Genomic DNA, 20,350 nt, shown 5'->3' with positions numbered 1-20,350 from the left:
ACTGATGAGTGGCACAGGTGGAGACCCATACCCTGAGATGGAGTTCCCCACTGAGGGCCAGGACCCAGAAACGGGAAACCCCAGAGACCTAGGATAGAAAGAAACACAAAAAGCAAAGGGGAAAAAAGAAAAAGAAAAGAGAAAAACAGAAAAAGGAAAGGAAGAAAGAAAGAAAAAAGTTAATGAAATGATATTCTTCTATACTCATAGATTGGTGCCTAGCCCAACTGTCATCAGAGAGGCTTCACCCAGCAACTGATGGAAACATATACAGAGACCCACAGTCAAACATTAGGCAGAGTTCGGGGAATCCTGCAGAACAGGTAGGAGGAAATATGGTAGGATCCAGTGGTGTAAAGGATACCACAAGAAAACTCACAGAACCAGCTAATCTGGGCTCATAGGAGCTCCAGAGACTGAACCGACAACCAGGGAATCTGAATGGAACCAACCTAGGCCCTCTTCATATATATTAACATTGTGTAACTTGGTCTTCATGTGGGACTTCTAGCAGTGAGAGTGGAGATGTCTTTGACTCTGTTGTTTGATTTTGGGACTTATTCCTCAGGTTGGATTGCCTCATCCAACCTTGATGGAGGAGGGGGTACTTGGTATCCCTGCAGCTTGATAGATCAAGGCTGGCTAATATCCATGGGATGCCGCCTATATCTGGAAAGAAAGAATGAAGGAAGGGTGGAAGGGGAGAACTGTGAAGAGTGGAGGGAGGGAAGATGTAGTTGAAATACAGAAACATAAAATCATTTTAAAATTAAAAAAGAGGACATGAAGTTGGGAAGAAAATGTGCTGGGGACTCTGGGAGGCAGGAACAATGGAGTGGAGATGGAGAGGATTAGGATATACTGCATCCATATATGAAATGTTCAAGGTAAAAGTTAAAACCTATTAATATATATTCTGTGTGGTCGTCCATTATGATGTTTGCCACGGAAAGACTATATGAGTATTCACCGCAGCTTTATTGGTAGTCACCCGAGCTTGAAAGCCTCTGAATGGTTAACAGTGGGTAACTTAGGAACCCCACGGTCATCAGTTGACAGAATGTGGCAGAAAACAGAACAAACAGCCCACAGGGAGCTCAAATCAATCATGCAGAGCTAAAGATTCCAGAAAAGGTGTGGCTAGGCAGTAACTCCATCTTCACGTGATTCTAGAAAATGGAACGTAAGCTACAGAGGTAAAATGCACTTTGGCAGCTTCTTGTGAGGCATAGAGGCACAGGTAAGCAGTAGAAGACCTTAGTGTAGTCTTAAGAGTGATGCTTTCACATCTTTTTTATGTCAGAACTCAACAGAGTCTTTATCGCCAGTTTACCAATGATGTTGATGAAAACTAAGACAAAGAGTAATGATTAATCTTAGGAGAATGTGGAAGATGGTTGGTCTCACAGGCCCTAGCCCAGAGTCTGACTCTTGCTACCCTTTAGAGCTACCACCCCCAGCAGAACCCTTCCAGCTTCCCTGCAGTTTTCTTACCTAGCAAATGGGAATAATAGCTTCAGGCCCACTATTGCATGAGACCCACAACAAGCAACTAACAGAACAGACACAAAGAGACCTTGCAAAGTTTTAAACCACCATTGCTGAGTGGGGGCTGGCTTCACAGGCACCAGCTAGATGCTCTACAGAAGCACGGAGCTCTCTGAAGGCCTGTCAGAAGCAAGATGACAGGGAGAAAGAAAGAAACACACATACCCACCAGGGACCCATGATCGCCCATCAAAGAGAGATGCTGAGGAGGACAGAGGAAAGGATGGGGTGAACTGGGAGAGATGAACAGACAATGAAGATAATTCAGGGCAGGAGAGCTAGGTTGAAGAATCCAACTACCATGACCAGAAAGAATAACACCAACAGATTGGGAGACAGAAAGAGTGGAGAGAGAATGGCTGCAGACTGGAAAAGAAAGAACTCTAGGGAACACAGGCTGGGAATGTAAGCTCTGACTAACATAATAGCCACACATCTGCTCCTGGATGGAGAAACACTTACCGTGGTTACTCCTATCTTTCCACGTTCCCCCTTCCCACTGCCCTGCCACCAACTCATGCCCTACTTTCTGCAAGTACTACCCAGAAACAATGCTTGCTCCTCCCTCAGCTTAACTGCCCTGTATTCTCCCAGCTTCCTAAACGTGTACTCCGTTGGCTTCTCCACGGTGCTCTTTCTTAGCACCTGGCACCGTCGTCTGCAGCATGGATCTCTGATGCCCTTGCTTTGTTTCCATGAATCACTGCTCAGGCCTGTCTTTCCTACCTTGTTTCACCCTCCACTTGGGTAGAACACATCTATTCTGCTTTCCCTGGCAATCTGTGCTCAAAAACAGAAACAGGGTGGAAGGAGGATCTAGATAGTATGAAAAAAAAAAAAACCTTTCCTAATGCCTAAAGAATTCAAGAGCCAAAGACATGTACACACATAAAAAAATCCATATGCCTTACTTGTTTATTCTGTGATGGAGTCTTGTTGTTTGGTGCAAGCTGATCTTGAACTTCTGGAGTCAAGTGATTCCTTCACTAATACTATGTGGAACAGTATATACTGTACTGCCTCTTCCCAAGGCTTGGGCATCATTGTGAAAGAGGAAGCAGGAAAGGTATAAGAGCCAGAGGTGGTGGATGACTACAAGGAAACAATGTCCTTTAGACCCAGTAGGACAACTGCTCATATAATTCATAATGATCGTACCAACCATTATGCACAAGACCTGTGTAATCCCAGACCAGACCATGCTCCAGCATGAAAACAGCAGTTATGCATGGAGTCCCACCCTCCCCATGGAGTCATTGGCAATTGTCTAGAAGAAAAGTGGGCAGTTGTTTCTAAGAGTGTAGCCCCTGGTCAGTAAACTTCAGCTGAAGACCCCATATCCCAGAATATTTGGGCAGCACAGATAGTTCTTGATGGGTTAAAAAAAAAATAGAGCACAAAAAGTTGGGTATACAGGGAAGGGGATTAATCTGAGAAGAACTGGTGAAAGGGGCAAATATATAATCAAAACATGTTAAATTTTATAAAGAACTAGAATGGAAGTCAGGGATGCTCAACTATATAGCCTAACCGAAATGATTCAAAACAGCTCCCAGAGTAGCAAAGACCAAGCGCTAATGCCCAACTGTCAAAATCAAGGTAAACGTGCTTATATAATAGACACCATAGTCAAAGCATCTTTCCTAAAGGTCTGATTGGCCTAGCAGACCCTCAGTAGTGGGTAATCAATCATGGTGTTCCCATCAGTGAAATGTATAGGAAACTTACTAAGTTCTCGTTAAGAACTGGGCAAGTAGAAAAATTGTAGAAGAATGAAAAGTTGCTGTGAATCATAGCTTCAGGAAAGTATGGCTTCTTGACAAATTCCCAGACTTGAGCCTGTTTATAGAACCCAAGCCCCATGAATGAAGGGGAGGCCAGCCCCCCTTGAAAAGGGACTTGGCCACAATACCAGAAACTTACTATTAATCTTTTCCCCATCCTTCACCAAAGGGACCTGTGGCATTCCACTTATGGTAGCTGTACACTGGGAAAAAGAAAGTAATCAGAACTTTCCAGTCTGCTAGACATCAGCTCTGAATTGACCTTAGTTCTGGGAAGTCAAAAAGTATTGCGATCTTCCAGTTAACTCAGAGACTTATGGAGGTTAGGTGATCAAAGCAGTTTTAACCAAAGTTTGACTTACAGCTAGTCTAGTGTGGGTCCCCAAACTCATCTCATGGTTATTTGCCCAGTGCTAGAATGTACAATTGAGAAAGACAGAAGTTGACAGAAAAACACATTCTTCCTAATCTGTGGAGTGAGGGCTATTACAGTTGGAAAAGGCAAATCAAAGCCTCTGGAGTTGCCGTTACCGGGAGAAAATCTGCAGTGGTTAAGAGGTAAATGAATGGCATCTATGCAGCACACCCAGAGGGTTCCACCTGGTTATGCAACCATGGGTGGCATAAAGATAGCTTGGCTCTTCATGGAATAAAGCAAAGCAGGTGGTAAACTTTCATCTAAGGCTAAAAATGGCAAGAGACTAAAAGCCAACAGGTTTATAAACCCCACTTACCTTGAAGTGGGGAAGTTGAAAAAAAAAGGAGAATCTAAGGGGACTTGAAACAATTAAAGAGACAGCCATGGGACTACAGGCACATGTCTGTAAACTGTTGTCTGTCTGTTTGTTTTTCTCTTTTACAGACATGAACACCAAGAGGCAGAGAGATGGAGTAATTTGCCTGATATTTCAATATTCATGATAGGCAGAGTCAAGTACACTGAGCCCTAACTTCAAAGCCTACCTTCTCAGTCAGCTCAGTCCTTCCAGTTTGAAAAGGAAGGCTCTGTCAAGCTCCTGGTTCATTGACCTCAGTAAAAATCAGCTGGTGGATGACCAGGAAAATCCACTGCTATCAGTCATCTGCATTCCCTTCCCAAGATCCTCCAATTGCAGAAGGACATAATCTTCTGTGGGAGACCCTCTGTGTGCTGTGATTACCATCAATGAATAAAGAAACTGCCTTGGCCTGTTGATAGGACAGAACTTAAGTAGGCAGGGAAAGCTGGACTGTATGCTGGGAGAAGGAAGGCAGAGTCAGGGAGAAGCCATGGAGCCACTGGAGACAGACGCTGGGAATATTACCGGATAAGCCATAGTTTCATGGCGATACACAGATTAATAGAAATGGATGAAATTAATATAAGAGTTAGCCAATAAGAAGCTAGAGCTAATGAGCCAGCAGTGTTTTAATTAATAAAGTTTCTGTGTTGTTATTTTAGTTCTGGGCAGCCAGGACAAACAAGCACCCCCCCCCCCACACACACACACAATCTTCCACATCCAGGCTGAGAAATAAGAAAACTCACAATCCAATCAACTCTATAAATTGAAAGGAGTTTCTGTTCAGCTTACACCAGCAAGAATTGCTCCAGATTAATATTTTGACATTCATCTTCATTCACTGTGCAAGCTGCTCAGAGCTGTGTCTTACCCAAGTGAGCCTGGAACAGCCAACTCAAGAGAGACGCAGAAGACCAGAGGAACATGAACTCCCAGGTCAAATGAATTGCTGTGGCAGATCAGACTACTGTTTATGGACAGTTTTATTTTTTTCTTTAAGCACACAGGCTGTCCACGTCCACTGCCCAGTCTCCAGGGGGTTATGCAAAAGTTCACATATAATCGAAAGTACTGCAGCACTGCTTAGCCAACCACTGTAGTATGCGTTACTAATCAACAAAGCCCTTCCAATCCCTGAGAAGTAAAACAGCCACTTAGCACCTTGTCATAGCCACATAAAAACTTGATATTAGTGTTTAGTTTGATACCTATTGGGGGAGTGGAAAAACAGGGAATAGAAATAATTGAGTGTGTATCATATGCCAGATGCCATGTCCCTGAATATTCACAATCTCTGCCCAGATACCTATGTCTGAGACCATTCTACTGGTGTTAAAACCGAAGCATAAAGAAATTAAGTTGCCCAAAGTTACAGGGTCATGACAGCAGGGAGAACTACATTTAAATCCATATCTGCCAAGCTTCAGGTCTACCCAGTCAGTAGATTCTGGTGTGAATGAGTTTAATAACCATGTTTGGAGAAAGAGTCTAGCACAAAGTGTCTAGACATATAGTTACTGAATTACACCATTGAAAAGGATAAAATAGTCCAGAGAATAACCCACAACATGGCTTTGATTCATTTCTACTGATTATTTAAGAGACTTGGAGAGTGAGTTGCCATTGTTGTCACATCTTTTCATGGAATAGAAACATAATCAGTTTGATCCGTAATAGATATGAATTAAATTCTCCTGTACTCAGACTTCTAAGTTCCATGACGTCTGTAGAGTTGGGTCTGGAGATATGTAGTCATTCGAAGGAACTGCAGTCGAAGGATAAGTTCATGTGTGAAGGGTCTTGGAGACCTGTTGTTGTGATGTGCTCTGGGACAAATTCCTCCCACGTCTCCCATGAAAGCTGAATGGAATTATGTACATGAAACACTTAGCCCAACACGAGGCACAAAAGAAGCATTTGCCAAATGCTGAGCACTACATGGACCAAGCACTGCTGTCGCATCAAGATCACGTTGTTATAAACCTTATCATTTCTCTTTTATTGACGCCATTTTCTTTTGATTCCATTAGTAACCTTACTTTAAAATTTCCCATAAGAAAGACATAGGTACTTCCACTCAATGTACCATTTTAATGGCAGTTATGACTAAGTTAGTGATAACCGGCAGAACATCAGACTAGGGAAGGGAAGGACTGCAGAGATTGTGGAGAGGGTTATGTGGAGGGAACTCATAAATATGGCCTCTGGAGAAACAATCGTAGCAGGAGAGAAGCTTAACATGCAGGATTCTAGAGATATGAAATCTGGGGGGTGAGGCTGGGTGGCCACTGTGAAGGACTTCCTTGAAGAAGATAGATGAGAGACATAGTTAAGTCAGCAGCACAGAGCATGCGTAAGAAACAGAAATCTAGCACAAGACCTTCCGGATTTCTCCCCCACTGAATAACTGACCTTAGGAAAAATACATTAAGATTCTATGCCTTCAGGAGACAATTTCCTAAATATAACATCAATAGCACAGACCCTGAAATTGACAATTAATAAATGGGGCCTTCTGAATCTGAAAAACTTCTGTAAAGCAAAGGACACTATCAATAAAACAAAGCAACAACCTACAGAATGGGAAAGGATCTTCTCAACTCCACATCTGACAGAGGACTGATATTCGAAATATATAAAGAACTCAAGAAACTAGACATCAAAATACCAAATGATCCCATTTTAAAAATGGGGTACAGATTTAAGCAGAGAATTCTCAACAGAAAATTTTGAATGTCCAAGATACACTTTAAGAATTAACATCCTTAGCTAACAGGGAAATGCAAATCAAAATGACTCTGAGATACCATCTTACACCTGTCAGCATGGCTAAGCTCCAAAATGCTAATGACAGTCTGTGTTGGAGGGGATGTGGAATAAGGGGAATACTCCTCCACTGATGGTGAGAGTGTAAACTGGTACAGACACTTGGAAATCAGTATAACACTTTCCCAGAAAAGCGATCTAGCTCAAGACCCAGCGATACCACTCTTGGGCATGTACCTAAAGGATGCTCAATTATACCACAAAGACACTTTCTGAAGGATGTTCATAGCAGCATTATTTGTAATAACCAAAACCTGGAAATAATTTGCCCCTCAACTGAAGAATGTATAAAGAAAATGTGGTACATCTACACAATGGAGTATTACTCAGTGGAAAAAGACAGTGAAATCATGAAAATTAGAGGAAAATAGATGAAACTAGAAAAAAAATCATCCTGAGTGAGGTAACCCAGACCCAGAAAGACAAACACGGTGTGTACTTACTCATAAGTAGATATTAGATGTAAAGCAAAAGATAATCAGGATACAATCCACAGCTCCAGAGAAACTAGATAACAAGGAGGACCCTAAGAGGGATGCATGGATCTCCCTGGGCAGGGGAAATAGAACTTGTGAGGGGAATGAGGGTGGGCGGGGATGGGATCATGGGCAATCAGGTTGGGGGCGACAGAATGGGAGAGTACAGAAAGATACCACTGGAAAGGAGGTGTGTTTCAGGGTCAGGTAAAAACGTGGCATAAGGGACTCTCTGAGGAGTCTACAAAGATGTCCCAAGACTCCTAGTAATAGTGGATATGTAGCCTGAACTGGTCATCTCCTATGGCCAGATTGGTGCCCAGCCCAATTGTCATCAGAGAGGCTTCATCCAGTAAATTATGAAAACAGATGCAGACCCACAGCCAAAATTTAGGCAGAGTTTGGGGGATCCTGCAGAAGAGGGGGAGAAAGGATTGTAGGAGCCAGAGGGGTCAAGGATATCACAAGAAAATTCGAGGAATCAACTAACCTCAGCTCACAAGGATTTGCAGACATTGAACCAACAACCAGGGAGCTTGCTTGGGACTAACCTACGTACTCTGCATGTATGTTACAGTTGTCTAGCTTGGTCCTCATGTGGGACTCCTAACGGTGGGAACAGGGGCCGTCTCCAACTATTGGCTTTGGGACCCTACTCCTCATACCGCCTTGCCTCACCTGAGTGCATGGGGAGGTACTTACTCTTACTGCAAACTGATATGCTTTGCCATGTTTCTACTCATGGGAGACTTACCTTTTCCTAAATAGAAATGGAGGGGGAGTATATTGGGGTGTGGAAACCAAGGGAGGGTAGAAGGAAGGAACTGGGAAGAGAAGGGTGGAAACTGGGACTAGGATGTAAAATAAATGTTTAAATTAAAAAAAGAAGTTTTGTGTGTATGGGTGTGTGCACGTGTGTGTGTTTCTGGATGTGTACATGTCTGTATGTGTATGCTTGTGTATGTGTATACATCTGTATGTGTATGTTTGTGAGTACGTGTGGATATACGTATATGCACATATCAACAACCACAGAGTGGTGTCATGGGCCGAAAGTACTTGAAGCAGCAGCAGAGCTTTCTACCGGGAAGCATTACCCTCAGAACTTCCTGCTATCAATTTCCAGGCACTCCACATGAGGGTGTGAGGATGACTCAGCACAACCGCCCTGTCACTGTCGGAAACATCAGAATTTGACAGGTCACTAAACTCAGTGCTCCACAGTAATGACAAGATTTTCTCTTTTAAAAGAAGTCAATCTTCCTCCAGCAGTGACTCCTAATTGCTCCCCCAGATCCCTTGGGGGTTATATTTAGAGACTTTGCCAGGCAAAGAACATCATTTGCCAAGTGCAGCTTTGGGTCTTGTACACCCTAGGAACACCTTGCGACAGAGGGCTCCTGACCGAAATCCCTTGGGGTAACTCTGCTGCAGAAAGGGACCTCATCTTGAACTTGACATTATCACCTTAAAAACATAGGTCAGATGGTGGAGAAATGCTCAGAAATTTCCACTGAGCCAGAGGACAGAGCCTACACCTCAGGAGGCTGTGAAAGTCCAACTTTGCCTGGCACGTGACAAGTCTGACAAATGGTTAAGTACATCACCAATCAGGTCGAACCTACAGGAGCACAATGACCAAACTTGAAACCAATAATGGCAAGTAAGGTATTTAATGTTTCAAGTTAGAAGAAAGGTAATTTTAGACCAAGTAAGGTATTTTATTGTAATTGTCAACTGTTTTAAGGGAAAGAGAGGCTGAAATTGAAATCCATATATCGGAGGCATCTTACAGAGGACAAGTAGAAGACTTGAAATGAGGAGAGGAGAAAGCAGACATGTTGGTGCCTCTCAAGCCATACTACAGAGATATGATCCTGCCCAAGAGATAGCCTAGCTCCACCTTGAAAACTGTCAAGTAGTCCATGGCCCCAACTTGCCAGTATCGTTACACCCCCAATCCAGTCACTTGGTGACCTCTGCTGGCTTCCCTTGGGTAATACACAATTGGTGCAAGTGACTCCCAAGCCCTCCAGGAAGAATCATTTTGATCCAATATGTCTTTAGAAGTCCATGCCCAGATTATCTTTTATCTCATATTTTTCCTGAAGGGAAGCAAGTATCCGTTGGGGGAACTAACTTGCTCTTGGACTTGGGAGAGAAAACACAAGATGACCCCAAAGCATCTTTCTGAAATTAAGGTTCACTAAAGGGACATAGAATTTGACCTGGCAGAGCTCCTAGTAGCCAAGGCTGGAGTGCCCTGAACAAAAAAATAAATAGTGGTCCCACTTACTTCCAAAAATCTAAAACAAATAGACATATGTCTACATCTTATACTAGTAAAATAAATAATTGATTGACTGAACGCATGAATGAATAACTAAAAATAAAACTTATAGAATTTCAAATAATATATGTAGGTCATTATTATTGTTAAGATCAATGAGGTAGAACTATATTCCTTGTTACTTTTGAGTGTGGGCTTGATGACTTGTCTCCAAATGAAAGTAAATAGAAAATGAAAAGGCAGTAACTTCTCCAAGGAGAAATCTGGTAGGTTATATCTAAGCCAAGTGACCAAGGTTAGTACCGCATCCCTACCAGGGAGTCACGTTAATATAATATGCCATCTGATGATTTAGGATTGCGTTTCCTCTCTATATGTGATGGTTAAAATTGATTTCTAGCTTGATTGGAGTGAAAAAAAAACACTTGGGAGATTGATAAAGCACACACATCTTGACATATCTGTGAGAGCTTTTACCAAGATCATTAGATCATGGGAGCTCAGATTGAATTCTCATTCAGGATAGATTCAAAAGTCCAACAGACTTTGGGGAGGCAGTGGAGCTCCAGGAGGTAGGATAAGTTAGAGGAAGTGAGTTCTAGTCTCCTCTATTACTGATCAGTTCTACTTCCTGCTTGCTTAGAGCTGAGCTGTCTTACTGAGGATCTCCTCTGAATTTTCAAATCTTCTGAAAAATATGAGCAAGTACAGACAGCTTCTTCAAGTTGTTTCTGCAAGACATCTGATTTGGTCACAGTAATGAAAACCTAGCCAGCATACTGAATTATTCCTTCTTAAAAAATAAATGTTAAAAAACTTCAATCTAATCATGAAGAGAACATTAGAAAAGTACGTTAGAAGGAATGTCTCAGTCACAAAATGTAAACCTGATCAGTGTTGCTCAAAATTACCAAGGCCAAGAAAAGGCTGAACTACAAACTGTCCTAGAGCAGAAGTAGTTAGAGAGGCATGACCTCAGACATGCACGGCATCTTGTGTTCCTGGATGTGGCATCGTGGGAGAGGAGGAGAAGGGAAGTGGAAAAATCTGCTGAGATTTTTTTTGGTAAAAGTCCCAAGTTCTAGTTGCAGGAGATAAACATACCATGGCCATGGGAGATGTCAGCATTGTGAAGAACTAGATGGGGCATCAACAGACATGCCTTCTACTATATTCTAAATATTAAAAGAAATCTAAAACTACTATAAAAATTTTAAATATATCTAAGATTATCTGAGGTTATGTATACTGTATAACATATATTTGAGATAGACATTGAGGCCCAGAAGAGGAAATTTAACCCCTATGGCCTCTGGGAGATTTCTAAATGGAGATAAGATATCTCCTCCTGACTTTGTCACTGTCTTAAAGATTGAATGCCTAGGTGATGGACCAGCAGTGTTGCCTCAGGTCATCCATTTTCACCAATCAAGGAATCTTCCTGGGCCATTAGACACACAATAAGAAGCAGCAGGTTCATGTGCTACTCACTAGACTTACCTAAAATCCCTTCCTTAAGAAAAATGGGAAATCATATCATTGTGCTACTATGCTAACAATGACAAATGGCCCTGTTATATTGCCTTAGTGTGTGTTGCCACATGACTTGTCAATGTTTGCTGAAATAGCCAAGTAGCTCGTGAAGAAATACAGAATGGAACTGAGCTTGCAGACAGAAACATGTGATAATTTAGCCAGAGAGCAGGACGGCAATTTCATCTTTGTCATGGACTCCCTCATAACTGAATCAAAACATTGTCCATATAAATCCACCATATAAATGAATGCTTCTTGGAATATTGCTGGTGTTTTGCATGGCTGGTCATTCATTTCTTTACAATGTGTTTCTCCGTTGGGCCTTCAGGACAGGACAGTTCCCTGGTTTTCTTTCCACTTCACTGGTCCACCCTTAGGTCTGGGTGATGGAAAGTGCTCTTCTCACCAGCATATAACATTGTGGTGAAATAAGGCTTGATCTCCGTTCCCTCTTTCTCCATGCAGTTCCCTTGACGTCATCCAATTTCATGGCATGTAGATGTCAAAATGCTTTCAAATGTATTCTCTTCTGGTGTCTCTTCTCAACTCTAGGTTCACATCCAAGCCTTTCAGATGTATCTGCTAGGATACCTTCTGAAAACACTGAGCCAAACTGTCTAACATAAAACTACTGATCTTCCCTTATTCCACAGCTTTCCAAGTTCTACTCCACACACATCTTCATTAAGGCATCTCAGTTCTTCCAATCGCTCAAGCCACAAATATTATAAACCTTTATGACCCACATTCTCCCAAGACTTGAACACTTGCCTCTAAGCTATATAGAACTTGACCACACCAAGTGCTGCAGATACCAGCCTGGTCTGAGCCATCATCACTTCTTACCTGGGTGACTGTGATTACTTTTAACTGGCTTCTCTGTTTAATCCCTCTTATAGCCATCTCCAAGCAAGCATCCCGAATATGTCAAATTATGGCATCACTATTCAAAAATCCTGTAATGGTTTTCCATGTGACCCAGAGGGGAAGCAAGAGTGCTTCCTAACCCCTGTGTGAGTTAGCCTGCAGTGCCTCACAGTCCACACTGCCATGGTCCTGGAATATCTCTGTTCCCTCTATACCAAGGATTTATATATAAACTGTAGGGCTTATAGAAAAAATAGAGGACACTCAGCTACATTTGAATCAGATAATGACATGATTCATGCATTTCAGGGCATTTAATTTAGGATATCCTTATTCCAAAAATCATTTGTTATACAAATTTAAAGTTCACTGGAGACATGTTACTTTTATTGCTAAATCTGGAAAGTGTACCAAGATGTATGTTTATCCATGAAGCCTACCTGGATATTCCCCTGTAAAACAATACACACGCTTCTCCATGTTTTTCCAACCCCATGTTCTAGATAGTTTCTCTGTTTGTCACAGTTACCTCTGTCTTCTAGACTATAATGCCAGTTTCCTAAAGGATAGGAACATTCATTCATTATATTACATGCATTCATTACATTACATACACACAATACATTACATTCATTATATTACATTCATCACATTACATTACATTCATTCATTATATTACATAAACCAAGAACTCCACTGACATATGGTGAATGCTAAGTAAACAGTTATTGAAAATGAGGGTCTTATGGAATTTAAGATTTTTTTCTGTGTTGTACTATATGGTAGGATACCAAAGACCATGTGCAGCACACAGTTTTTCTTTCTTAATGTTAAGGATCAGAGACATTTGGTAACACATATAAGTCACACCGTACCAGGGTGATATTGTTGGAGGCTGCTCATTCATTTCCCAGTGGCCCAGACCTGAAATAATCACACAGAAATTATATTAAACAACACTGCTTGGACAGTTAGCTCATGATTTATATTGATTAGCTCTTATATCTTAAACTAACCCATTCCTTTTAAACTGTGTATCACCATGTTGTTGTGGTCTATTGGTAAGGTTCTTTCTGGTGTCTAGCATTTGTCTCCTATGGCAGCTACATGGTTTCTCTTTTATTCCACCTACTCTTTCCTCCTCTATCTGCTTAGAATTCCTACCTTGTCATATTCTGCATTTCAATAGGCCAAAAGCAACTTCTTTATTAACCAATAGTATTGACAGCATACACAGGGGAATCCCACATCACCTCCCCTTTTCTGTCTAAATGAAAAGGAAGGTATTAACTTTAACATGGAAAGATTATATACAAAAAACAGTTATTAAACAAGAATTATAGCTATAATATTTATATCTACTTTATTTTTATCATAACTAAGTAAAACTATAATTATAACTATCTATTCTTCAATTTCATTGAAGACTCCAGAAGGATATAATATTACCTAAGTAAATAGGAAGTGCATTGTAAGAAACTTCAAAAACTCTAGAATTGACAGAGATATCTCACTGCCTGTACAGTCACCCAAAGTTCTTTTGTAAAGTTGCAGCATCCATCAGCTTACAGGCCCATGGTGTCCAGCATACATTTCCATGAAGCAGGAAAATTGAAAGACTGTTTTGCCTCTATTGGCAGTTTGTCAATCCACTTTCTTTTGTATCCTGCAGAATAACAGGTAGACTCTTTCATGAAGTAGGAACCCTCAAGGACTTTCTCGTCTTTTGGAAAATTCAGTGGTCACTTTTCTGTGGGTCCTGAATGTCCAGTTCTTAGAGTATACCATCAATCAGTCCAGGCAAGAGCAGTTTCTTGCCCAAATGGCTACTCCACAAGAAGCCTCTTCGATACCCATCATCCTCTTGAAGTATATTGGTGCTGCCAGGAGCAGATGTGTCTCATTGTCATGAAAAGTTCTAAGTTCTAAAAACATTTTAAATGCCATATTCTGTTTTTCTTTGAAAGATTTGAAGAATATCTATCTAACTGAAATATATCTCTATATAACTAGAAAACTTAACTAACATGACTACAAGTTTGACTATTATAGATGATAATCTATTAACCTATATTTCTTAATTATACATTAACTCTTTTAATGAGTTACACAAACACAATACCTTAATGGTCAAAATATACATACAACTAAATTGACCTTAAATTTGTATCAATAGACCAAGATCCAAACCAATGCAAAGTATTTATCTCTATAGCATATTCTCTTTAATGTAAATAAACATTTATAAACAATATTTGGGAATGTGGGCATAGTTCTCTCCAAACTGCTTTTTGTTGGGTTAAATAATCTTGGGGTTCGTGAAAACCTTTCAGGGGGTCTTGTTCTATTGGACCACATTAGTCTGGAAGGAATCCACAGGTTCTCATCCACTGTGGAAACAAAAGCAGAACCTCTTTTCCAAAGCAACATATCCCTAGACCCAAATTTTGAAGTCAAGATACCTTTAAAATGTAAATGTTGGTTTAGCTTAGCGGTCTATGCTTAGCTTCTTCACAAATCAAAAATTCAAAGAAAACACAATAATATACATAATTCAGACTCTCCATGTTTATGTGGCTTATTTTTCTTTATTCCTTTAATCTATGATTGTGTTTACTCTCTTTAAAGACGTTGTTTTATTTTTTAAAACTATTTACTTCCTTTTATAACTATCTATATTCTTTTTCTTCTCTCTCCTAAGCCCACGTATCCAACACTGTGATCCATTTAGAGGTATTTTCCATCTCAATTTGTATTTATTGCGCGTGTATCTATAATTATTTTCTGAGCAGAAGTGCTTTTTTTTCCCCCAAATGCTAAGCAGACATGGCTAGGACCAACTTTGCTGCCCTACCTGTTGGCTCTGCCAACATGGCAGAGACTTGTTCACTGCCTCTGAGACTGCCAGTTGAAAGGCATCCTCACTACCTTAACTCTGGGTAGCCCTGTGCAGCATATAAACCCATTTTATCTGAGTAAAAGCTAAATCTGCCATACAGAACAGGGCATGGCCTGGAAATATCTCTGTGTATGGTGGCAGGAATCTGCCATGCTCTCCTACCTGTGCACTCCTAACAGACCCAATCTTGTAACCTACCCAGGCAGGGGGTGGGGACACTAAGTCGTGGGCATGGTCTTGGCTACTTTCTTCCCAATCCCGAGTAGGCACATAAGCACCTGGATCTGAAGTGGGTGGCAGGCATCAGTTCCAAACACTTGGGCGTCATTTGGGTGAGACTTTAAACAATAAAGCTAGATTTGGCAAACTTGGAAATCAATTCTTTTTCTCATGGCAGGTGATGGTAAAGCATATCTTGTTAAGAGGAAATTTTGTATGTATTCATTTTTGATGGGACTTTATTCAGAAGCTCAATTTTGTATGTGAAGCACATTTAATTTGGGAAAACGACACTCAGACCATTGTTCTTGGTTTGTAGTAAATGTCATCTTGTAGCTGTATGGAACAGAATGTCAGTGATTACTCTCCTTGGCTCTGTGGGTACCATCCTCTATCAAAGCTGCCTAAACTCATTTGCTTTCTCTCATGTACAAAGCACACATTTGTTAAATTGTTTCAAGATGTCTCCAAGGTACCATTATGCTTTATAGTCACTGTCATCCAAAACTATTTAATGTTAATTTCTTACAGCCTACTCCACTGTCGGCTTTCTTCATCATTGATATTTATTTTCCAGCAAAATATACATTTATTTGTTGACATTTTTATTAAATTGGACTATAATAAATCTATCTGCATTTAAATCTATTTCCCCTTGTGCTCAAGAATCCAAGGCAAGGGGCTGGAGAGATGGCTCAGAGGTTAAGAGCACTGGCTGCTCTTCCAGAGGTCATGAGTTCAATTCCCAGCAACCACATGGTGGCTCACAACCATCTGTACTGAGATCTGGCGCTCTCTTCTGGCGTGCGGGCATACATCAAGGCAGAATGTTGTATACATAATAAATAAATAAATCTTAAAAAAAAAAGAATCCAAGGCAAGATGATATATTTATTAACTTGATGACCAATTGCAGTGAGCAACAATAAAAGGCAAGGGCTCTGAGTTAAAACCTTGTGTGAGCTGAGATGATAACTAAACTTCAAGAGCCCCTTGCTGCTCTCTTCATATATCCCAAAGACTATTGACCTTTATTTTCTAAGGCAGATTCACAAACTTCAGCCTGTCCTAGACTCACTCAATAGTCCATTGACCTTGGACTCCTTCCCTCCAGCTCCCAGGTATTGTAGGTGAGCACCACCACACACAGTGCATGCAGAGTCGGGGGTCTCACATACAGCCTCATGCATGTTAGGCAGGGACCCTACCAACTAGCATTGACTAATATTGACTTTGATTGCTGCACTCTTTGAATAAGCAACTCTAAATAGACAGACCAAGACACCCTTTTCCATCTATGGACCACAGGAAGTCTGTAAAGAATGATCATGTGCTAAGAAAACCCTGATGGATATTTGGGGAGTTTGACACAGGACTTACATCCCATATTGCTTCTGCAGCAAGTAACAATAGGTTTTGAGTTAGATCAGAGCATGAACCCCAGCTTGACAGCTTGCTGTCTTTACCTAAGTCACTTAATCTAGCTAAGTCTGGAATGTCCTTTCTATGTCCTGGGCTCTAACTACATTACTAGGCACGTACCTTGTGTACAAAGATCGGTGATAGGCACACACATGCTTAGCATTGTGCTAACCTACTGTCACAGCCCCAGCAACACTGTTACAACCTCCTGCTTTGCTCTAGCTACACCTATTTCATCTCCAATTTGTTTCTGCCTGACTTCTGCCACCTCCTCTCTTGTACTTGATCATCCTGTGTTATCTTCACGGGAGCTATGATTCAGAATGATGAGTGCACCAAATCAAATGTGGAGTGTCTTCCTTTGTATTTAGGACAGATGTTCCCAATACCCTGGAGGGCACCTTGAGGAGCTCCAGCAGTGGAAAATTCCATCAAGCCTGAATCCCACAGCCAGAGGATCTCCCTTAGATAGCGTCATGCTATTGCCAGGGTGGAAGCAGCTTGGGTGAACTAGCTTAGTTTCTCAGAGACTCAGTACAATAATACAGAAAATGAGAATAAGCCCTCAGCCTGTTACCTCCTGTCGGATTGCTTAGTAAGAGGTACAATGCTGGACAGCTATGCAGGGTTGTCCTTTTTTATACTCTCGGCTTTGAAGGAGAAGGAACTTGAGCAGAATTCAAATGGGGAGAAGAAGAAAACAGGACAGTGATTATGTTTGATGATCATGTCACTGTGGTTATCAGGGTCAACAGCAGAATGGGCAGATGCTGTCTACTTTGGGAATTCATGGGCTATCTCACATTATTAGGGCTATCTTTAGATTTGACCCCAAATGAGAAACTCTTTGCCTAGAATAGGTCCCAGGAGTTGTTTCATTTTGATTTTCTGCTAACTAAATAGTGCTATGCAGGCAAAGTTACTCCAAATTAACAGAGCTAACGCAGCATCATACTGCCCCAGCAGAGGGCAGAGGGCTATATTAATCTACCAAGAACAAACAATGAGATTATGATGAATACAATATTAGCTTCCCTGCATACAACTTTGAGTCGTTACCCAGCAAATTACCTGCTTAAAAACACATGGATCTAATTTACATGGGAAGTGGGGGGAAAAAAGATCTCCTGAGTTAATTGGGAGCATGGGGATCATGGGAGAGGGTAGAAGGGAAAGGGGGAGGAAAAGAGAGGAGCAGAGAAGAATATATAGCTCAATAAAAGCAATTAAAAAATAAAAAGTATTCAAATAGCTATTTTAGTAAAAAAAAAAAGTGTCAGACTTCATTCATGAAATCTAAACCGACACGTTTGTGTAAAACAAGTGTGGGTGGAGAGAGCTATAGCATATAAAGCCTTGTAGGTCATTGGGCCAGGTCAGAAAGAACCCTGAAGTCAGTCGGGCTTTCTGGCCTAGGCCTGTGACCCCAGCTATTCTGTTAATGAAGTCAAGAGGATCACAGCTCACATTCTGCCTGGACTATGTAGTGAGGGCAAGGGCAGTCAGAACTATTTGGTAGGGACTTGTCTCAAAATAAAAAGTAAAAAAGAGAGCAGAGGATGTGACTCAGTTGTAGAGCACAGACCTAGTGTATATGTTACCCTAGGTTCACTCCCCAGCACCAATATCACAACAGAGGCAGAGGGGACCGAGACAGAGAGACTAACCCTGGATTCATAGCCAAAATCTTTTTGCCTCAGGCCTTAGCCTTAGCTGTCCATTCATAAAAGGGGGCACAACGGTTTCCAGAGTTAAGATTGAATATATGAGTTGGAAAAGTACATAGAAAGAAATCTAAAGCTCTACATGAATTTAACAACTGCTAGAAATAAATGAGTCAATTTGAAAGACCTTGGTTGGGAAGGTTTCTAACTCCCCATCTTTCCATAGATGTCTCTACCCTGCACAGTACAAACAGCCACAAGGTTAAGCTCAGGAAATTGCTAAGATGTTCACACTTATCAATGAATGGATACAGACTTTGATCTCCCCCTGCCACCAGGCTTTCTCCTATGGAAAATGGAAACAACAAGGGTTGAATAAACTATACTGAAATAAAGGGAGAGATACAAATGTATCTTGTAAATAATCTCTCAGCAACATAAAGGGGTTCCTCCAGCAGCTTTGTGAGTATCTGTTTTAGTTCTAAGAGAACAGCCTTTCCCTTTGTTTCTTTTCAGTTTTTCTTTCTTTCATCTATTCCCCTTTTTGAATTAAGTAATGTATTAAAATTTGTGCATAAAAGAGAAATATTCAATGAAGATCCCTTTGATCGCCCAGCCCAACTTTTCAGAGCCTTCCAAAGACCCACTCCATTTCTCCGAACTTCTCAACGCCTGTCTTCTTTCCACCTCTCTTTATTCCTGCAGATCTTCTTAGTTATGTCTCGGAATGAAAGTCAAATACCTTACCATGTCCTGAGAGCCCTTCAATGAAGACTTCATGGCTCCCTTTCTACATCTCTCTCCTTAGTGCCAACAACTGCTATTCCAAATGCCTGCTCCTCCAACACATTTCAGCGCTGCCTCGGGACATATTTTCAAGGCCTGGAACATACTTCCAAGGAGTTTTACAGACCTGCTCCATTTCAATCATTCAGCTTCAACCCAGGTCTGACCATTTTGGAGAGGGCATCCCTAGGACACATTGATGGGAAGCCAGGACTCCAGTTATTCTATTTTGGAGTCTTCTTTCAACTTTGTACAGCTCAAACTGGCAGTCCTTGGTCAGAGCAGTTCTCCTGCCTGAAGATATGTATTAGAATGGTACAGAAACAATTTTGATTGGCATGGTGATTAAAAGTCATGTTGGCATTCAGTCAACAGGGATAAAAGATGGCCAGCCTCTTGAGAGTGTTAGATGAGACTGCACAGTGAGATTTCCCTGCCCAATACCAGTGGATTCCTATGGATCAGCATTAATTTTCTTTCTTATGTGTGGAAGACAGGCTTCTGTATCCACTTCCAACTACTGTTGTAATACACTACAACAAACTTGGGAGTTTAAAGCAACCGGATGCTATTTTTTCACTTTTCTGGAGATCAGACATCTAAACCAGGGTGTCAAAAGGATGGGTTCTCTGTGGAGAGCTCAAGAAAAAATTTTTATTTTCTTCAGCTTCAAAAAGGTACCCACATTCCATGACTCATGACCCCTTCCTCAAACTGTACCAGCCTATTCCTTTTATTGACACATCCTACTAACAGCTAATCAACAACCTTGACTGAGCAACCTCTTTGCATTGATGTTTTCAATTTAACCCCACCTGCTAATTCATTTTCACCATTTGAGGGGACAATCACAAGTTCAGGGTTGAAGATTCAGTTCTGTTCACTTATCCATCATTCACCCACCTCCCTGCTGCCCAACACTGATACAGAAGAGCGAGGACCTTTATCTTGGTCCATGTTACAGGTCCAGAGTACAGCCCAAGTCTTAGAATGCAGAAAGTTCACACAAAAAAATACCTGATTCTGGATGAATAAAAGCCATGTTCATTGTTTACGGCAGCTGATAAACCCATCCGTTGGCAGGCGTAGGTGTGAATATGGCCATATAAAATAAAGCTGCAGTATATATCTATAGACCAATGCTGTCACCCCTTATGGAATATAGATTTATTCATGCTGAAAACTCCTTTGCAACAAGCAGAATTCTTCCTCAGAAAAAGCAATGTGACTTTGTCAGCATCTGCCCAGCCC

The sequence above is a fragment of the Microtus oregoni genome, unplaced genomic scaffold (genome assembly GCF_018167655.1).
Source record: "Microtus oregoni isolate MIOR12 unplaced genomic scaffold, Mior012 000027F_ref0000203, whole genome shotgun sequence".
NCBI lineage: Eukaryota > Metazoa > Chordata > Mammalia > Rodentia > Cricetidae > Microtus > Microtus oregoni.
Note: the sequence above shows the minus strand (reverse complement) of the source record.